Raw genomic sequence first — 15711 nt, 5'->3', positions numbered from 1 at the left:
TTGTGGCTGCCATTGACTGGATTGGAGGTCAGTGAGATCAGTGGATGTGTATTTGAGCCTGAATTTTGTAATTCGCTCGGATTTTGTGTTGGTTGCACCTACATGCGCATGCAAGCGCGAGAGAGACTGACAACGCAAGCACGTCACTGAAAGTGTGTGCGCAAGTGTGAGGGAGAAAATAAATGTAAAAAAAAACTTAAGCCCAAAGTAAGCCCCAACGTGAGCGCGTCACTGAGAATGTGTGCGCAGACGTGAGAAAAAAAATAAGAGGCTACGTGAGTTCAGATCAGCTGTTGCACGTTGCACGAACAGTCTCGTTAAAAGAGATCAGCTGTGTGCGTGTGCAATTAAATAGTTGAAGCTGCGCGAGCTCAGCAAATCAATTGTTTATATAGCATCAGTCTCGTTAAAAGAGATCAGAAGTTGCGTGAACTCAAAACATCAGCTGTTCATGTATGAAAAATAAAAAAGAAGGCAATTGGATAAATAAATTAGCGCAAATGTAAAAGAACTAACTATTTACAAAGTGAAGAAATACAATAAAATTCATTGCAAACATACAGGAATTATAATTTTTTACAAAAAAAATTCTCTTTAATAAGCTAATAGTTTGTTTTACAACCACAAATTATATATATATACATAGAATATATATATTGAAAATATGACTGAAGAAGGAACAAGTAATGAAGTTGTTGTAAATATGAATTCAGATATGTATAATGAGGATGATACTGAAAGCATCTCAAGTACAATTTTTAGGAGACAATTCCCAGACATGATAGAAATACTTATGAAGGGATTATGGAATGTCTAAATGCAAAATTTGAATGATCAAAGAAATTTAGACTTTGAAAGATATCATTTCAATATAGCATGTCAACAAGAAAATGAAACAATGTATAACTATGGGACTAGACTTAAGAAATTAGTTACATTTTGTGAATTTGATAAATTCAATAATGAAGAAGCTATTCGACTAAGAGTAATGCAAGGATGTAACTCAGTAAAATTCAGAAAAAAACTCTTAGAAAAGACATATGATTTACAAGAAATAATTTGCATGGCAAAAACGTAAACACAAGCACAGAGACATGCTACAAATATGGAAGGAGGAATGATTAAAGCGATTGAACAAATTAGAGAAATGTAAAAAAAAGCAAATATAGAAAAGAAAAATGAAACACAATTTAGAGGGAAAAGATTGTGCTACAGGTATGGGTTCCAGTTTCCACATCAAAGAACATGCCCAGCAAAGGGACAGCAATGCAAATAATGTAAAGGATACAATCCATTTGCAAATGTGTGTAAATTTAAAAAAGAAATTAAAGAAAGTTGGAGACAAATTAACCTGATAAAAAAAAAAGATTGGAAACACAAAATATGTAAGACATATGGAAGAAATGGAAGAAGAGTCTGATGAAGAGTTTAGACAGTCAGAAAAACAAAGGAATAACATGATGCAGGAAAGCAACATTTGTCAACAAATTAATATGATTAAAAGAGAAAACATTTAAAAAAGACGTCTGTAGATCTATTGGTTGGATTGCAAAATGTTTCTTTTGTTTTAGACAGTGGAGCAACATGCAACATAATATGCATAACTGAATATATGAAAATGAAAGACCAACCTGTGTTGACTCAGTCAAATGTTAGTGTTTTTCAGTAGGGTGCTAAACGTCCAGTTTTATGCTTAGGAAAATTTGAAGAGACTTTACAATATGGAGAGATAATAAGTAAAGAAGATGTACATGTGTTAAAAGGTGAGGTTCCGGGCCCTTGTTTATTAAGCAATGTAACTGCACAACTCATGGGTTTATTGGCAATATATTGCAATATTTCAACATATCACCTAGTTCTAAAGAAATATCCTAAGCTATTTGAAGGATTATGTCAATTTAAAGAATGAAAAATTACTTTACACATAAATGAAGCAATAAAACCAGTGGCACAAACACATAGAAGGGTGCCAATTCACATGCAAGGACAAGTTGAAAAAGAAATTAAATTATTACTTGAACAAGATATAATTGAAGGAGTAACAGGTCTAACACCATGGGTAAGTCGAATTGTCATTGTCCCAAAAAAGACACTAATGAGATCAGGATATGTGTGGACATGAGGATTCCCAATAGTGCTTGTTATATTTATATATCATGTGGTTCATCACTTTATCATTACTCACATGTTTCACTCATTAGAATGTTACATCCTTATGATGCCTTAGATGGTTCTAAGATGATGTCATGCCTGTGGCAACAGTGAGCAGTTGGTCCAGCTGTGTCTGGCATGAAGATGTTCAGGTCTTCCTTTGAAGAATAAACCTACGTGAAAATACCACCAGACCTACCTTGTACATTTATTATAACAAATTTGGCGACGTCTTCTACCTGGCAAGACAGTTGGATGAAAGTATTTTATGAAGGATGATAGTTATCCTGAACAGTGGGAAAGAAGAACCCAACTCGTTGAAAATAAATTATTGATTTAAGGAAATGGAAAAGAACAAGCAATAATGTAAAGGAACATGAAATTTGTGAAAAGTGCTGGAGTTTACTCTTATAAAGTAACCTGCTGCTGGGTAAGAGAAATGAATGTCTTCTATGTTACCTCTGTTCTTAAGTTAAAGTAAAAGAGACTTATTTCATTTAATCACGACATATAATTCTGGAGAAAGTCGTGCAAAAGACATTTTCAAAGAAGAGACTTGTGTAATTAAGCTTGTAACCTCCAAGCAACTTCCACATAATTGGCGCAGGAGGCGTTGAACATACAAGCATCGTGCTTTATAGAGAAATGTGAAGCGTAAAGGAGCACAGACAATGTGAATATACTTAAATGATTTCTAAGATTAAAAGTGCAGTAACGAATGTTAAAATTGGCTATTATGAAATTGATGTACAAGCGTTTATGTTAACTGTCAAAAGGATTGAAAGGAAGCATATGGTTAATTACTGATCTGCCAGCCGATCAAAAGTAAACAAGGCATGAGCAGTGAAGCGCGTGTTAGAAATCGAGATGGAGCAGTCTTAACTTATGTTTGAAACATTACAAGGGCAGCGCGTTAGTAATTACTGGCCTGCCGGCTGTTTAAATGTAAACAAAGATGACACGAACTGTTAATGTTTTAATGAAAAACAATGCGCAGGCTGTAAGGCGCGAGGAAGAGCTCGTGGAGTAGAGGCCAGCATTTGAAAATAAATCGTGCTGTGAGGCGTTAAGGGGAAGTAGATGTGTACATTGTTCAAGGAATAATATCTTGAGGCAAAGGAAGTGTACAGGAATCCTTAAGTGTTCACAATTTAAAAGGAAAATCCAGTGCAGTGTCTAAATACTAAAGCGCTAGTTTTCAGTTTGAGTAAAACCAGAGAGAGCGCAAAGGTCATACTTTGGAAATTATCGGCTACATGTAATGAACATTCTGTTGTGTTAAAGTACTGTTGTACAGTCCTTATGGGGAGCGAAGAGTTATTTGCGGAAAATACAGTTTGATAAGGCAACTGAGCGCATGCAATGTGGTGCGTAGAAGAGCTCAAGACTTCAATTTAAATCTAAACACTCGTGTGCAGTGAGGCGGGAAAAGAAGCTCGTGCTGGATGTCATTAATCACAACACAGTGTTAGCACTCGAGCGTGAGGAAGAGCTGGAGCCTTGTATTTAAAAGAAAACAATGTGTGTGCAGCCAAGCGCAGTTCACAGCGCGAGGTGAATGGGCTCGTGTATTGTGAAACAGACGGAGCGTCATGACTGGCCCGTGAGTCAGTTCGAGTCAGAGCTATGCTTCCAGGGTTAAATTAAAAAGAAAGCGAGTTTGGCTGAAATGAAGCTAATGCGCTAGTTGTTCTGTGATGAATGCAACGAGGCAGAAACAATAAGTTAAAGGTAACAGAGCTATAAGCACAATGCGAAGGAAAAGAAAAAACAGTGAAGAATTATATAATTATAATTAAACCTGCACTAAAAGTGAAGTTGAAGCAACAGAACACATTAAAATAAACATAACAAAAGGAAAGGAGTAAATATCTGGATGAATACTCACTCTTGAGGAGGAAAAGTAAGAATGTTTTGAAGGGTGCAGGCTGGGGAATACTCAATCGTCTTTCAAGGAAGTAAATTTCAGTTCTGAAAACAGGATTTTGTTACCTGTGTTCACATTGGCCAGTTGTGAACATTCCAAACCAGCATTATAGGATTGTGCTGCCATCTTCTGCTTAGAAGTGGTGCTGCAAGTGTTATAATGGATGTAAGTACTGCAATAGCAATTCTATGTCAGTCCACGGAGGCTCTGATTATTCAATTCAATTTGACTTTATTCGGTTAAAAGAATAATAACCATAAAAGTACATAAAAAACTGTTCATAATAACACAATGTCATATTCAATACATCATACAAACAGGTAGAAATATACAATTTAAACATGAATTAAATTTAAGTGCAAATTGATTTACGTAATCTAAAAACATTGCTAAAAAATTCCGAGATACAGGCAACATTAAAAATAACATCTAATTTCTGGAGTTCCAGGAAGGCAACCCTACAACGTCTCATGCCCATTTCCCTTAGAATTGGAATAATCAATCTTTTCCTGGGTAACGTATAATATTTACAGAAAAAAGTGACATGGATGTCAGACTGTTCCGATTGGTCATCACATGGGCATTTGGTGAGATTGCAGGACCAACAATTCATTGCAGGGAAGCTTAGGGCCCTAAAGAGGATGCCTAACCTAAATCGGGTCAAAATGAACTGCGAAAATTCTGTCAAAGAAAGGGTTAAGTATGGTTGGATTTTTCCTTCTGTTGATACAGGTAGATGGGCTAAGACAGTTTTCTTCTCGTGTTCCACTGTCATCCTACATTCTTCCAGGTGTTTCATACACTTTCTTTTTAGTGCCTTTCGCGTGATGTTACACATGGACAAGGGATTGTCATAATAGCCCATACAGCCAATACCTCCAAGGAAGTCCCTAATGTATATGAACCACCTTATCCTCCCAGCAAAATCCAAACTTAGTCCATCAGTTAGGATAGCACGGTTCAATACACATCCATCACTTGTCCAGGCCCTATGCCACAGCAGTATTGGTTGGATTCTGATAATGTCTTCAATATAACATTGGCCCAATTCTGTATGACAAATGTAACTAGAGGCACTCTCAGGTACAGCTAAGATGTGTCTCAGAAATTTGTTTTCGGCCACTTGTATAGATTTGACGTTTTCATACCCCCACAATCCAGCACCATAGACCGCAATAGAGACACAGGTGGCATTGTAAATTTTTAAAAGTTCTACAGTTGGTTTTTTCCCCATCTTTTTTGCGAAATTCTTAAGGGCAGTGATAGATTTGCAGAACAGGGCTTTCCTTACTTTTATCGCTTCTGTCCAGTTCCCTGCTTCGTGAAATAGAATACCAAGGTAAGAAAAGGTGGCAGTATAGTCTATGGGGGTTGCATTAATAAACATCCGCCTCCTTCTTCTGCTAGCTCCAGGGCCACAGTTCATAGAGAATGTCTTGGAGCAGTTGATTTTCAAATCCAGATTAGTCATGAATGCATTAAAAGATGTTACAAGACGTTGCAGAGCCACTGGGGTGCGAGCCATTAAGACCGCATCATCTGCGTATAGTAACGCAGGAATTGGTCTTTTAGCTACCCTAGGCATATCACAAGCTGTTTCCACTAGAGCGTTCTCTATTCCATTTATATATACCAGGAATAGGAAAGGTGCTAAAACGCAACCCTGGCGTACCCCACGTCCAATATCAAAAGATCTAGTGCATTCACCTTTTTTGCCATAACGCACTGTTGCGATGGCACCCGAATACAAGTCCTTAAGAAAGGCGATTATATTTCCTTCTACATCAAGAGATTCCATAATGTCCCATAATTTGCTGTGTGAGACACAGTCAAACGCTGACGTCAAGTCAACGAAGGTGAAGTAAATGGGCTCACGTCGTGCCTTGGTATATTTCTGCTGGAGGATAAATAAGTTTAGGCCCTGATCTACTGTCCCCTGCCCCTTTTGAAACCCGTATTGAAGGTCACTGATTATAGAGTTGTCTTTCGACCATTTTTGTAGTCTACCTAGTATTACTCTTCCTAATATCTTTACAGTGCTGTCCAATAAGGAGATGGGGCGATAGCACATAGGGTTTTGCCTGTCCCCTTTTTTAAAAATTGGAACAATAACAGACATACACCATGATGGAAGTAGGCTCATCTTTAAGGATGCATTAAAAAGTTGCACTAAGAGTGGGCCCCACAGGTCAATATTATTTTTAAACAGGTCTGGAGGTATGCCATCTGCACCTGGGGCTTTGCCGCCCCGTGTTGCTTTGAGGGTCTCAGTTATTTCTTCTAGGGTAAATTTTAATTCCAAACCATTCGCTCTCATTTCCCCCTGATCAAGTATTGGTAATTGCACCGGAGGAATCTGCTCGTCGGTGGGGGTACTATACAGGCTGGAATAATGGCCCACCCAAGAGTCCTCAGTAATGGCAATTTCAATGTGTGCTTTTCCTGAATCAAAGAAGGGGGCATTTACTGCTTTCCAAAAAGCACAGACATCCTTACTCAATGAGCCCTCACAGAGCTTCTCCCAGGCCTCAGTTTTAATTGCCAACTTCCTACTTTTCAATGCATTCTGATAAGGATTACGGGGGACAGCATGTAAAGCTCTCTTAAGCTCAGAGTGGGCCTTTGTACACGTGTGGTCAAACCATTTTCTCATTTTTTCCTTACTTGATTTAGAAGCCACCCAGAGGTTACCCTTAATTTGAGAAGCAATAACCTCAAACTGTTTAAGGATCTCCTGACTAGTCGCACTTTCATCCAGAATGGTCAAGAAGCTAGGCAAACATTCGGTTACCAGGTTGCGCAGAAAATCACTTGGGACCACCCTGTCCCACTTTAATGCGTAGCCATTTTGTTTTGCCATACTAATATCAGAGATGTTCTGCACGGATCTCCCCTCTATAGCCACTGCCTGAAAGGGATTTATAATCTCCATAATTATCGGGTAGTGATCGCTAAGAGGGGTATCAAGGGTCCAACACCTTTTGACCATATGTCTGTGCCTAACGGAAGTTATTACAAAATCTATTATGGACAAAACACCCCTGCCATTAAACGTAGGGACAAAGGGGAGCTCTGTTTGGCCAATTTCATTTGCGTACCCTAGATCTTCAGAGTGAAGAATCTCATTTAATAGGTCTCCACAGATGGAATGTTTAAAGTGTGTTAAGTCAGTATCCGGGTCCAAGATAAGCCCACATACTCCTTTCTGGCTTCTTTTACATATGGTACAGTTAAAATCACCCCCCCAAACAACCCAAACATCCCTAGCATTTTTATCTGTTTCTTTACCTAGATCATTACCTAGCATCTTAAGAGTCGGTTCCAGGTCAGCAGGAGGGATATTATTATAAAAATTTATAATTAAAAGACACAGTTCCTTGCTTGCATCAATCCGCACTAACTGGTAATATGGGTTGTAGGCAGAAAAGTGGATCTTCTTACAATTTAAGGTGTTAGATACAAATGTCGTTAGTCCCCCTTAAGCCCTACCGTTGTGAACCTCTACTGCAGATGTAAACAGTGTTTTATAGCCTGGAAGATGGAGGGGTTCTAAGGTCCAAGTATCCTGTAGACAGAGAATCCCAATCTCTTCTATTGTTTTTAACCAGATGGGATTCGATGATTTGGACCTGAGCCCTGCCACATTCCAGAACATTATGCTAACAGTTTCCCTGTTTAGTGAATTCACTGCTAGGCATTGGCCCATATCTACAACTGGGTTATTAATAATAATGGTTTTCATTCCCTGGGAGGATGGATACGCCGGGGCAACAGTGGGGGGGATTACAAGAGTGGGAATAAGAGGAGAGCTGATGCCAGATGTTACACCAAGACCATTGTCAGAAGTGACTGTGTTTAAATCAGATGATACACCAGGTCCATTGTCAAAAGTGACTGGGTTTGAATCAAGGGCTGAGGGCAGTCAATCAACCCCGTCCAGTCCATTGAGACAATTAAATCGGTTGTAGTCATAAAAAGGTGTCTCCGGAGGTCGGTAAACCGGACGTGCAGCATACCTCCGGTATCTAGCTCTCCGTTCAACCCTCGTCCAATTGCCTTGTGATAAATCATGATGGATACGGGTAGGGGGGAAGAAAAAGGACACTGGCAAAGTCTGTATGGTAGAGTCAGGAGATCTGTTTGACCCAGCACATATGTGTGAAACTGTCCTAGGATCTCGAAAACTCACCATGATACAGTCCCCTATTATTGATTTTCTAGTTTTCCCCAGCCAAGGTACCCTTCTCACCATGATAATTTCATTGTTGAGATGGGCCGGAAGGGATATGTTCCAGTTCAACCATTTGATAATTTTTCTTTTAAGTGAGTGGAAGTTCTCACCTTCGCCCACTTCCAGAGGAGGAGCACCCGCCATAACCACCGTAAAGCTATTAGCCTCAGGCGGCAAGTCGGGTCTCCGTGGTCTGGGGGCAGGCTTCTCAGGGAGTAGGGGAGCAATGCTATCATTTGGTATAGCCCCAAAGGTAGTCACAGGGGGAACTGGGCCTACTGGTTGTAGAGATGGAATATTAGGTTTGCTAAGTGGTGTTGGAGCTAAGTTGGCCATGAGTGGTTGCGGAAGGGGGGCAGCAGCAATAACCAAGGGAAGTCCCGCATTAACTGAAAGGTTTTGAGTGTTAGGGGGACATTTAGGAGGGGGATTAGACTCAAGGGGTCTGCCCTGTTTAATAGCCGAGGTTTTCAGGCTACTTATAGTTGCCTCCAAGATAGTGAGTCTGATCTCCACTTTCTTCAAGCTCTCACTGATGGGCAGAAGCAGTGATCTAAGTAAAAATTCTATATTACCCATAGAGGTAACGGGGGTAATATATTAGGTGGATTATCCCCTGGGATGCTAACAGGATCAGTGATATTAGTACCCTTAACAGGAGCAGCATTATGCACATCCAATATTAACCCATCAGAAATGGAAGGGAGCTTAGGTGCTTTTCTGAAGTCGGAATGGGGGATTTTGGCCTTGCCCTGCCCTCCCCTCAACTTCCTTCTACGCTTGTTTGGTGGAGGGCCATGCACCTCTGCCACAACTATTTGCTTCGGCTTAGTTTTCCTTATTTTAACTACTGGGGGTGTTTGAGTGACTAAGTCAACAGCCATACTGCTGAGACTGGGGGGGGGGGGGATGACATCAGAAGTCTGCTCAGTGGATAAGCAAAGGTTAGGAATACCGTCCCGCAAAAGGGGAGGGACCCCTTCTTGGGATAATAGATCCTGGCTAATGTTAAAGGAGCCTCCCTCTTGGGAGATAGGATAAGGAATGATGTCACTAAGAGGCCTATTTTTCATATTCTGCGCAGAGCGGCGGCGCTCCGCTCTGCGCTCCGCAAAGGAGGGTTCTTTATCCCCATCACCCTGTGCCCGTGTAAAATAGTCATCCAGAGTCCCATTTCTAACTCCTCCCAACTTCGCTGGTGTTCCCTCCATAGCCGGTGATGGCATGTCCAATACCTATATCAAGGTCCACGAACAAACAAAGAAGTGCAGGCGAAAGGGAGTAGGCCCAGCCCGGCCTCCTTCGGCCCCTGACGGCCACAGACGGTCCCGCCCTTGTCCCGGGCTTCTCCCGGCGCTTTCCCGCGTGCTCCCGCGCAGCGGGGGACGCGAGGTATTTTTATAGTTACTCCCGTTAGTGGGGGGCGTGTCAGGCAGGCAGGGAGAGCGGCCCAGCTGATGGTGATTGGGTCTGGCGAGGGCTCCTGGGAGAGGTAGTCCCGCAGCTCGCAGCCCTGCCCACGCACTTCCTCACCCACAGCAAGCTCAGTTGGTCCCGGACAAAGTAGCAGCAAAGGTCCAATATCCCGCGGTGAACAGCACTCGAAGCGGGACCCGCGAAGCGGGTTCCGCGAGGCGCTGCGCTGTAGCAGCGAAAAGGGCAGCGTCTCAAGTCTCCTCCAACACACAGGTCAGAACAGCATCCCAAGGAGCAGTAAGGACGCCAAGAATTAAATCCCGATGGTGGGGGGCGTGTCAGGCAGGCAGGGAGAGCGGCCCAGCTGATGGTGATTGGGTCTGGCGAGGCCTCCTGGGAGAGGTAGTCCCGCAGCTCGCAGCCCTGCCCACGCACTTCCTCACCCACAGCAAGCTCCGTTGGTCCCGGACAAAGTAGCAGCAAAGGTCCAATATCCCGCGGTGAACAGCACTCGAAGCGGGACCCGCGAAGCGGGTTCCGCGAGGCGCTGCGCTGTAGCAGCGAAAAGGGCAGCGTCTCAAGTCTCCTCCAACACACAGGTCAGAACAGCATCCCAAGGAGCAGTAAGGACGCCAAGAATTAAATCCCGATGGTGGGGGGCGTGTCAGGCAGGCAGGGAGAGCGGCCCAGCTGATGGTGATTGGGTCTGGCGAGGCCTCCTGGGAGAGGTAGTCCCGCAGCTCGCAGCCCTGCCCACGCACTTCCTCACCCACAGCAAGCTCCGTTGGTCCCGGACAAAGTAGCAGCAAAGGTCCAATATCCCGCGGTGAACAGCACTCGAAGCGGGACCCGCGAAGCGGGTTTCGCGAGGCGCTGCGCTGTAGCAGCGAAAAGGGCAGCGTCTCAAGTCTCCTCCAACACACAGGTCAGAACAGCATCCCAAGGAGCAGTAAGGACGCCAAGAATTAAATCCCGATGGTGGGGGGCGTGTCAGGCAGGCAGGGAGAGCGGCCCAGCTGATGGTGATTGGGTCTGGCGAGGCCTCCTGGGAGAGGTAGTCCCGCAGCTCGCAGCCCTGCCCACGCACTTCCTCACCCACAGCAAGCTCCGTTGGTCCCGGACAAAGTAGCAGCAAAGGTCCAATATCCCGTGGTGAACAGCACTCGAAGCGGGACCCGCGAAGCGGGTTCCGCGAGGCGCTGCGCTGTAGCAGCGAAAAGGGTAGCGTCTCAAGTCTCCTCCAACACACAGGTCAGAACAGCATCCCCTCTGATTATGCTTCTCTTATCTTTACTGACAAAACAGCAGCCAGTAAAGACTTTAAACTTGACCCCGGAAGGACAACCCCCTCCATCAGTCTGCACCAATCACTGTCCAGTCCCATACATAACAGTCCATGCAAAACCGGAACCTTCCTCTTTCTTTGCTGCTGCAGCAGCGAGTTAAGTGCCTTTTCCCTTATTTGCTTTGCGGATGGGGGTTTATGGTGTGTGATTTATAGGTGTTGAATGCGTGAGTGCGCGACTGGTTGTAGAGCTTCTACGCTATTTGTTATTGCGCCTTTGCGAACGTTTTTGGCGTCGGGTTTCGTTTCCCGGTCTGCCGTCCTGCAGTGTGCGCTGTGTGCCTGAGCGCGTTAGGGGGCGGTGGAGCAGGAGGAGGCAGACGCGGCTTCGCCGCGCGCAGGAAGCAGTCGAGTGTGTGCCCCTAATGCAACGCGCATGTGCGAGGAGCCGAGTTCCGTTTTGAGATTACCGGCTCCTCGCGATCTGCACGTTAGTGACTGCATCAATCCCTGGTCTCAGTCTAACGCTGACCGGAGCGTGTCCGGAGTAAGAGCTTGCTCTAGGGGAGTTTTTGGTTGTGCTAGGGGCTCCTTCCACCGTGTAGTGACCTGCCTCTGTGGTATGTTGGCAACTGAGGTTGCGAAGTGTGTGTGTAGAGGCACCCCCGAGTTACTCCCCCCCTATTAATCTCCTCCTCACCTCCTTTCCCCATGGATATTGCGTATTACGCCGAGGAGGGCGACCAGTGGGTCGAATTTAATGAATATGAACAATATGAGTCTGAGGAAGAACAGCTGGAGGAGAACTTAGGTGAAGCCCTGGCTACCCACGACCATAGCTCTGTCAGTAAAGCCCTGATTAAGGAGTTAAAACCTTTAACTAAGTCCCATCACCCATCGGGCAAGAGGAAGTTTAAATCCTCACGTAAGGGGGATACTTCAGATCAGTCACAGGCCCACAAGATAGCGCAGATGGCCAAGTCAGTGATGAGGGACCATGGCTCTATGGCTTTTCAGACCTCGGGGGATTCCTCCTCGACGCCACCTGGTACTTCAGACTCGGAGGTGGATTCAATAGCTTCTAGAAAGAAGACTAAGAAAACTAAGCACACGGCATTCAAGGCAGATGATAGTCAGGTCCCTAGGAACCTTCTGTTTGATCCCAATAATATAGTTCACCCTAGATCCACGGAGTGGGTGCCCTGTGCCGAAGTGGCGCATTATGTCACCAATAATTTGCATCAAGGCTTTGAGAGTGGGGTACGAGCCACGTTGAGATCGGAATGCCCCAGACCTTCAGTGACAAGGAAGGTGGCGGATACTCTGGACCTTGACCCTACCATGACAGCGTTCATGAGGAAGTTTGCTAAGGATCCCAAAAAAGGACTGGATAGGGCATGGCGGGGGTGCCAGGACAAATTACTGGACGTCTCTGGACCCCTTACTAAGATTCTGGAGGCCGCAGTCAAGGCCAAAGAACAAGGCGTGCCTATGGACACGTCTGATATCATGGAATGGGCCCAACGCGCCATGTGCTTTTTGGGGAACGTGAATGTGGCGCTGTCTACGGAGCGCAGATGCTCTTTTCTGATGCGAATTGATTCCCAATTAGCGGAGATGGCCACCAACGAACCTAGTTCTATGGCTAACGGCATGCTCTTCGGAGACAAATTCGTCAAGGAAATGGGCAAGTACGTCGCCACCTTTTCCGCGCTTGACAAGGCGCAGACCACGATTAAGAGGGTGCTTCACACCGGTGTTTTTGACAGGGCCGGACGTCAGCGAGGTCGTTGTCCGGCCGAGGTTTTAATCAGACCTCCCGTGGAGGTGAGCAGAGAGGCAGAGGTTATCAACGCCCCAACTTCTACCCCTCCCGTAATCGAGGAGGTCATGGCAGAGGACAGAAAGGAAATTACAGAGGACAGCAAAATAATTCAGGAGACAACTCCTATTCAGGTACGAATTCTTTGTGCAACAGAACACAAGGTGGGAGGCAGGTTGGCCTTATTTGTTCACAGGTGGCGGGAGCTAACAACAGACCCCTGGGTGTTGCAATCCGTCCAAGGGTATCACATAGAGTTTTATGCCTCCCCCGCGCAGTGTCAAGTGCCCGCGCCACTACATTTTTCCCTACGAGAACAGAGTTTCATAGACTCAGAGGTGTTGGCTTTGCTCCAAAAAGGATCAATAGTGGAAACTTTGTCGCACGCTCAAGGCTTTGCGAGCACCGTATTCGTGGTCCCAAAGAAAGACCAGGGCTTTCGGTTGGTTTTAAACCTCAGGGATTTCAACGCATGGGTGGTGTATCGACACTTCAAAAATGGAAGGCATACACCTACTGCGAGACATTCTGTTAGAACAAGATTGGATGGTACGTCTGGATTTGAAGGACGCTTACCTGGCGGTGCCCATTTTTCCACCGAATCGACGGTTTCTTCAATTTCAGTGGCGCAACAAGTGGTTCGAGTCTGCCGCCATGCCCTTTGGCCTCCCGTCCGCTCCCTGGTGTTTCACCAAACTGATGAAACCAATAGTTCAGTGCTTGAGGGAGAGGGGCGTAAGAATGATCATCTACCTAGACGACATCCTGATTTTGGGATGCTCTCCGGAGATTGTTTCGCTCCATTTATCATGGACGGTTCACCTCCTTCAAGAACTGGGCTTCCTTTTGAACTTGCAGAAGTCCATTCTGACACCCTCACAGGTTATGGAATTCCTGGGTTTCCAGGTCGACTCTGTGAAGGCTCAATTGCTCCTACCGCTCAAGAAGAGGGTGGCAATCAAGAAGGAGTTGAGGAAAGCGCTTGTCTCTGCGACAATTTCCTTGAGGACCTTAGCTCGCCTGGTGGGGCTTTTGGCCTCGTCCATCCAGGCGATCTTCCCGGGCCCCTGGCACTAGAGAGCGATGCAACGATTGAAGGCTTTGCATCTTCGCAAGGGCGTGACTTACGCTCACCAGGTTTTGTTGTCGACGGACGCTCGCACGGAGATGAACTGGTGGTTGGAACATTTGGAAGCCTGGAACGGCAGGGCCATCTTTGCTGCCACCCCAGAAGTTGTGATAGAGTTGGATGCGAGGAGGTGGGGCTGGGAGCCCGTTGCCGCTCGGTGGAGACCGGAGGCTGTTGGTCCCGTGAAGAATTGAAACTCCACATCAATTGTCTGGAACTCCTGGCGGGTTCATTTGTGGTGAGGACTCTTTCCCCTCAAAAGATCTCTTGTTGTATTCTCCTACGCATGGACAATGTGTCCGCGGTACGGTACATAAATCGCCTCGGGGGCACCAGGTCTCGGCTCCTTGCAGAGATAGCCAAGGACTTTTGGCACTATTGCCTGGACCATCAAATATCGGTGACGGCAGAGTACATTCCGGGATCTGCCAACATGACAGCGGATTGGAACTCTCGATATTTGAGGGATGCCAGTGATTGGAGGTTGCATCCCAGGATTTTCAGGGCTTTGGACCACTTGTGGGTCTGTGTGTGTTAGATCTGTTTGCCTCACGACTCAACAGACAGTTGCCCCATTTTTTCAGTTGCCGCCCGGATCCGTTGGCGATCAGCTCGGACGCCTTTCTTCAGTCATGGACGATGGGCATTCTTTATGCTTTCCCCCCGTTCATCATGATCCCGAGGGTTCTTGCTCAGATTCGGAGGCAGAAGGCAGAGGTGATTTTGATCTCCCCATGTTGGAAAACCCAAGCGTGGTTTCCGGTCGCGATGAGTCTTGCATGCGCACCTCCGGTGCGAATCTCATAGTTCCCAGACCTTCTGACGGACCCTGTGGGCCTTCAACATCCGCTGTTCCTTCTGGATCAGTTGTCTCTCATGGCGTGGAGACTTTCAGGAGACGCTGGCAAGTGCCGGGAGTTTCTCAGGACACTCTCTTTTTCTTGTCACAGGCATGGGCGCCTTCCACCCACAAGCGTTATGAGTCGGCTTGGAGACGCTGGGTTGGTTGGCGTAACGAACGACAGGGAGATCCGGTGGGATCAGATGTCTCTATGATTGCGAATTTCTTGGCAGATTTGGCTCAGTCAGGCTTGGCTTACAGATCAGTGAACACTTTCCGGTCAGCTATTTCGGCGGGACATCCGCACGTGGATGGTAAACCTGTCGGAGAACACCCACTGGTGTGTAAGGTTGTCAGGGGGATCCGGATGGTGAACCCTCCTCAGCCTAAGTATTCGGAGCTTTGGGACGTTTCGGTCATCTTGCGTTTTTTATCGGCTTGGCCGGCGAATGAGGGTCTGTCTAGAAAACAGCTCTCAGCGAAAATTACGATTTTGCTATGCTTGATTTCCTGCAGAAGAGTCTCGGACATTCGAGCTCTGGATTTGGCAGGTAGAGTATTTACTCCCACGGGAGTTTCCTTTACTATTTCAAAACGTACTAAAACACATTCGAAATGTATTTCCTATTCTGCTTTTCCTCACCACAGTAAATTGTGTGTAGTAAAGTGTTTGGAAGTATATGAGGATTGTACTAGAGAGTTTAGGAACGATTTTGGTCAATTATTGATTTCTCTACAGAGACCTTTCCGCCCAGTCGCTAATGCTACTCTGGCCAGGTGGGTTTCATGGTTGTTGAACCTGGCGGGTATTGATTCCTCCAAATTTGGAGCTCATTCTGTAAGAGGGGCTATGGCCTCAAAATCCTTTGGTGCCGGTTCTCGGCTTCAGGACATCATGACTGCGGCTGA

At 45.6% G+C, this 15711-nt stretch overlaps 1 protein-coding gene across 1 annotated transcript in view; it reads right to left on the bottom strand.

Annotated features, from left to right (window-relative positions):
* The window catches only part of LOC147736573 (transmembrane protein 176B-like), a 322222-nt gene extending 318098 nt beyond the window's left edge, over positions 1 to 4124 (bottom strand). Inside the window, exon 1 of the mRNA XM_086953312.1 lies at positions 4040 to 4124. The gene's annotated coding sequence lies outside the window, so the exon portion shown is untranslated. The remainder of the gene's footprint in view (positions 1 to 4039) is intronic.
* Between the last annotated feature and the right edge of the window lie 11587 nt (positions 4125 to 15711).

Source organism: Lissotriton vulgaris, chromosome 1_2 (genome assembly GCF_964263255.1).
Source record: "Lissotriton vulgaris chromosome 1_2, aLisVul1.2, whole genome shotgun sequence".
NCBI lineage: Eukaryota > Metazoa > Chordata > Amphibia > Caudata > Salamandridae > Lissotriton > Lissotriton vulgaris.
The sequence above is the reverse complement of the archived record's forward strand: the minus strand, read 5'-3'. Positions and strand labels throughout refer to the sequence as shown.